The sequence below is a fragment of the Empidonax traillii genome, unplaced genomic scaffold (assembly GCF_003031625.1).
Source record: "Empidonax traillii isolate 1590-97213 ecotype Southwest subspecies unplaced genomic scaffold, ASM303162v1 scaffold106:size2091409, whole genome shotgun sequence".
Lineage (NCBI taxonomy): Eukaryota > Metazoa > Chordata > Aves > Passeriformes > Tyrannidae > Empidonax > Empidonax traillii.
Genome location: NW_020955299.1, coordinates 751,805 through 757,804, shown reverse-complemented (window position 1 = coordinate 757,804; position 6,000 = coordinate 751,805).

The following is a 6,000-nucleotide window of genomic DNA, read 5'->3' as shown; positions in this document are numbered from 1 at the left end:
GAGATGGTCTGGTTTGTTCTGATCCTGGTGGGAAATGCTGGAGGGATGATCAGGTCACTGTTCAAACAAAACAGCTCCTTCCAGAGTGGGGCACCTTTGCAGGACAGGGAGGTGGGTACTGTTGTCAAGTCTTGATTTTCATGTTTTGGAATTGTTTGCTTTTTCCCTCAGGGTGAAAAGGTCACAGTCAAGAAGTGGTTTGTTAATTGACTGGTGCTGTCTCCTGGGAGTGGAGCCCCTGTTCTGTCATCAGGATGCCTGGTGGGTGTGACTGTTCTCAGCTGTGCAGGTTGATGTGTGGTTACAGCACCTCATTTCACCTTTGTCAGCCTCCTTCGATATTACACAGAGGGCATGACCTTTTCCCATCACCTGCACTGCCATCCTGTGTGGTGGAAGCCACTGAAATCTGTCGTGGCTTAGTGCACACAATAAACCCAACAGTTTAGTCTTGCTCTGCAGGGATGGCAGGGCTCTGGTAACCTGTTGGAAGATGGAAATGTTGTTTCACTGAGGAAAACAGGGTGAAAACAAGGAGCAGTCAGGAGTCTCAGCTCGCTCTGTCTTGGTATCCAAACACAAACCAGGTTGTGGTGTTTGTAATTGGTGACCTGGTGCATTAGGAGGGGGAACAGAAGTTTGGAAGTCTCAGAATACACAGATTTAGTGCTGCCAGCGAATCACTGAAAGAAATTAGAGGCTGGTGAAAGCCAGTGAGCTCCTTGTCCTGCAGCCTGTTGGACCTTTATACTCAAGGGTTGCCCAAGAGGCCCTGGAGCAATAACCTGCTTGTGGGGCTGTGCTGCAAGAGTTAAGGAGCTGCTTTGTCCTGGAGGCTGTTTTCTCACGTGCCCATGTGTTTCCAGGAGCTGAGGATTGCAAGAATGCCAGATAACACCATTTGTTGTGTCTCTCAGGCTGTTCCACGAGTAAAACAGGAAAGTCCAATGGTTTCAGTACAGGTAAGTGTTGGTGCCTTTGTGTTCCCAGTGAGTTCCCTTTCTGTCCCCCCCCCCCCCGTGTCTGACCCCAGACAGAGCTGTGCAGTCAGCTGAACCCACCAACAGCTTCAACAAGTTTGTGTCTTTAAACTGTTTCCAGATGTTTGGTGGGTTTTATTCCACCCTCCTGCCCAAGAAGTGGTGGTGTGTGAAATGTGGGAACTCATTGCAGTAAATAAGGATTGCAGGCAAGTAAGCTGGGCTTATCTTGGTAATATTTGTAATTCTCAGAGGCCATGACCAAGGTCTGGGGGGAAGGGACAGGGGAACTGTCACTTTATGGGTTTGAGCCTCCTCTCCCTTGAAAGCTGGTTTTTTTTCAGCACTGCTGCAGCTGCTTCACTGACTCTGTTTGTCCCCAGGCTCTGTGGACGAGCAGAGGAGGATTTCCAACGACCTGCCATCCTTGTGTTGATGCCAGCTGTGAGTGTTTCTTTGGCAGTGTCTTAGCTGGTTGTTGTGAACAATAGTCAAGGAAGCAATCAGCAAGTATACTGCCCTAGAAGTGCTGCACATTGTTGGGCCCTGCCTCACCTCCCTGGCTCGAGCTGGATGGGGATCCAGGCTGGGAAGCTGCCCAGGTGGTGTGTGTGGAGCTGGAGCTGGGGGTGCTGAGGGAGCAGAAGGCTGGTGTGAGAAGTGCCACGGGATGTTCGATGTCAGAGGAGACAAAGATGAACACACCGCAAGTTTTCTTCTTTCTTTGTCCTTCCCACGTGCCTGTTCCTGAGTGTCAAATGTGTCAAATGCCAGCTGTGGTTGGTAACGCTGCAAAATGCAGCACTAGGTGCTGGGGGAGCAGGAAGAATCATCCCAGCCCTGGGAGAAGGGAAAGGCCTTGCCTAAATCTTGTTTAACTTTTCAGTAATCACACAGAGGTTAAGAGCTTACATTTATTTCATTTAGGCCAACCAAGCTGCTTTTGCTTTGTCCCTGTCTCTCATATTCCCATCAGTTCCAGGCTTTTTGTAGGAAGAAAGAGGGTGGGTTGTCCCTGGTAGATTGCTGTGAAGATCACTGCAGAAAGGGCCACCGTGTATTATGTGGAAATTCCCTTTCCCAGCTTGACTCTGCCCTGTACTTGAGTCTGAGCTGGGTGTTGGCTGATTGGGACTGATGCAATGACTGGAATGTGGTTGGGGTGACAAACACGTGGGGCTTGAACCTGTCTCACCGTGTGACTGCTGAGCAACTTCCTCTGTGTTAATGAAGGCAGGGGGTTTGAATCCCAGGTTATAAGAGAATGTTCTGCTCTCTGAGTTTCCTGCACAGAGCTGGGCAAAGGGTGAGAAGTGTTTTAAACCCCCTTTTCGGGGTCATATTGGGATTTTTGTAGATTTACTACAACTGTGTTACACCCTTTCCCTCCAGTAAAATTGTCTGTTTGCTGCTTTGCTCTCCACCTGTTCCAAATAACTTGTGTGAAATAACTCGAGTGAGGCTTTGAGCTCAGGGAAAGCTGATCTGCATCCTGACTCCCTCCTTGGGGCTCTCATTATTAGCTTTCATATTCCTGTCTCATCTGTGTTAAAACCACAGGCTGGAGGCAGCTCTCTCTGCTGCAAAGTGTGCACCTCCAGGTCAATTTACAGGAAAAATTACACCCCAGAAATCCTACAATTGGGCCTATTTGCTGACTATTAATTATATCACTTTTACTATAAATTATGACAATGGTAGGAAATCAGCACTGAGGGGTTGCCATGAAGTTCACTGCAGAGACAGGCCCTTTGTATTCCATGTAAATCCCCTTTCTAGTGCCCTTTCCACGCTTGGGTGTGACCTGGGTGGCCCCACAACCAGCTCTGAAATGCAATGTCTTTTGCTTGTTCATGGCATGCCCTGTTTCATTATGAATGCACAATATCAACACCTTTATTTTTCTCCAAACAGCCCCAGCATGAAGGAATATCCTGTGTTAATCCCCTAATTTAAATTTGAAATTAAAACCTATCACAACACTTGGAGCATCCTTTAATTCATTGATTGTCACTGGCTTCGTTCCAGCACTGTAACTAATTACATTCTGCCTGCAAAAAAAATTCTCATTGCTGGTGGCTTTGCTCATTTTTTTTTTTTTTTTTTTGAGAGCTGCTGGCTTGAATTCTTGTGCCATCTCTGCAGCCTGACTACACATTTTTATGCTGATGGAACTGTTTCAAATGACTAAGCAGCTCTGCTCGCTGGAGGGATGCAGTGTGGTGCTCTGCAGCAGGTGATGAGGGTGTCCTGCCTCAGCAGTTGTGTACAAACACTCTGCTCTGGGGTTTGCTGGAGGTGGAGAAGGAAAGCCTTGGAGTAAATCCCAAGTCATCCTGATCCAGCAGGTTTTTACAGGGTCACGTTTGCCTCGGGGCCACTCTTCTGTCCCCACTGCTGAGCCTGCCAAGAGTTGAAAATGTGTGACTCCCACCAGCAGTTGTGTTGTGTGGGTCTGGTTCAAGGGGATTGTTTCAGTCCCTAAGGAATCCCAAGGCAGCCAGGCTGGAGCAGCAGTTAACGTGCCACAGTTTGTAATCAGGCCCTGGAAGCAGCTTGGAGGGCACAGCCCTGTCACTGCTGAGCAGCAGAGGGGTGGGAAGCAGGAGAAGGGGGGGATTAACCTGCAAGTAGCAGCGGTAGAGAAAGTCAGGGTGTTTGGTCTTGCACGACCAAGATAAAGTAGGAATTCATCCAGCATTTGCTAATTCCAGAGGACTTGGAATGAACTAAAACTAATCTGAGTTAAACTTATTTTCAGCTGTTGCAGTGACATGAGGGCACTTTGGGTGGTACTTTGGGTTTTTTTGTGTGACCCCATCTGGTCCCTGGGGGAGAGTGGGAGCTGCTGGTGTTGAGATTGGATGTGATGTCTGCACCTTTTTGACTGACTTGTTGCTTGGTGTTCTTAGTGACATGTAGGGAATGTATTTCCTTGTGGTTTGTTTGTTGTGTTTTTTTTCACTTGACCCTTCTAAATCTATGTGAGGAGGGTTGTTGTCTAGAGGGGGTCAGGTAATGAGAGACTGTTATGAAGTATCTGAGTGCTCACTGGAATTTTTGGAGCAGCCCTCGATGTCTTTCAGCAGTGCTGTATCAAAAGCTGGCTGTGTTAGTGCCTGGCCAAAAATGGAACAGATGGGGTTAATGAAGTCAAGGATTAGGTCCCTAATCTGTGCCAGGACTGCTAGAAATGTAGGGTTGTGGGGGTTTTTTTGTTTTTTTTTGTTTTTTTTGTTTTTTTTTTTTTGGTCACATGCTAGAAAAAGCAACAAAGGACAAGCATGAGGATTTTCACCTCTCTCAGAAGCCTTCTCTTAACTATGCTCCCCTGGCTTTCCTTTCAGCTGATGCAGTGAACCCAAGGATCAGGTGATGCCTTAGAAAAAATGGTCCCATTCTCCTGGAAGTGAAGAGCTCAGGTGCTGGTAAAACTGTTGGCTGGTTTTTTGTTGTTTTTTTTTTCAATTGTTTTACAATTCCAGAGTTAGGGTTCTCTTTCCAGGGACTCAGGTTTAACTCTTGGCCAGGTGTTCTGCCTGGGGTCTGTGGCAGGGGAAGGTTGGGCAGGGTGCATTTAATTTGGCATTCCTCTCAGGGGGGTGGGAGCTGGGTGTCTGATTGCTCCCAGACTGGGCCCTGAGAAGCTGATGGGTATAAGAAACAGCTGTATTGGCTTCCTGGGTTGGAATTTAGCTGCATGGTGGTTTGAAAACTAAAACATTAAAGAGTTCTGGTTATTTCAATACTCATCTACTTTTGTTTGTTTGTTTGTTTGTTTGTGTGTGCAATGAAATTGGATTCAACCTTTTTTTTTTCCAGACTCCTGCTTGAAATCACTGTCTAAGCTGTGGGCAGGGGTGGGAAAACGTGACCAAGGTTCATCTGCCTTTATGAAGAGCTTGTTAGATCAGGACAGTGGTGATGGGAGGAAACACTCCTGCCTGGACCAGCAGTGACCTCTTGTGGGTGCAGAGGCTGCTGGGGGTGTTGGGAGCTGGCACTTGCAGTCAGAGGGTGTTCATTCTATCTGTGGCCTTAAGGTGGATGTGGTGAAGGGAACTCGGATTCCCTTGCCTGAAATACCAGAAACAAACAGCTCTAAGTGGTGCAAAGTCTCTTTTCTCCCTCACACGTGTGTGCTCTGGGCTGGGATGTGAAATGATGCTGAATGGTTCAGGAGAAGCTCAGGCTCCTCTCCCTGGTGGACCCTGAGCTGGCCTTTGAGCAGATCAGGGGAGTAAAACAGAGCAAGAGCAGAACTCCTGTGCTCATGTGCTTTTTCCTTGGAGTGTCTTTATCTCTGATGAAAAGCTGTCTCACTGATCTGGCCCTAAACCCAGATTTCACAGTGCTGTAAAGCAGGCCTTTGTCTGGGGTATGCAGAGGTGCTGGGGGGGTCTCAGCTCCTGATAATCACTTAAAAGTCCTAAGGCATATGACCAGGTTCCCAGTTAATGGGGAACTGTCTCAGCCCAGCTTCCTACCAGCTGCAGGGGCAAAGCAAAAACTTCTTGTTGAAGCCAGTTTAAAAAAAAAAAAAAAAAATTTAAAAGTTATGATGTCAGTACATTCTGTCTCCCAGTGGAGGTAAATTTCTGCAGCTACAGCTCAACCAGTGCTGTGTAAGATGCAGAGTGTAGCCTGTGTATCAGAAAGCTCTTTTAGTGGTTGGTGAGAGGAATTCAAGTCAGGAAAAAAAAAAAGATTTTTTGTCTTTTCACCAAACACCACATTGCTTCATCTCCCTGTGCCTTAAAAAGCATCTGAAAGTGAGGCTCTCAGAGGAGATTTTTCATTGTGTCTGTTGTTTTATGACAAGCTGCTTGCTTAGATTTTTTTCTTTTTTTTTACTTCTGAGCTAAAGACAACGCTCCCTTTGAGTTGACACGTATCTTTGGGCAGTTTCCAAATATTTCTGTTCCCTGGACAACTGCAGATTCCTTGGGAGTGAAGGTAGGAATTTTGGGCAGAGACAGCTGCACTGCTCCCCTGCAGTTGGGAGGTAACAACCTCAAAA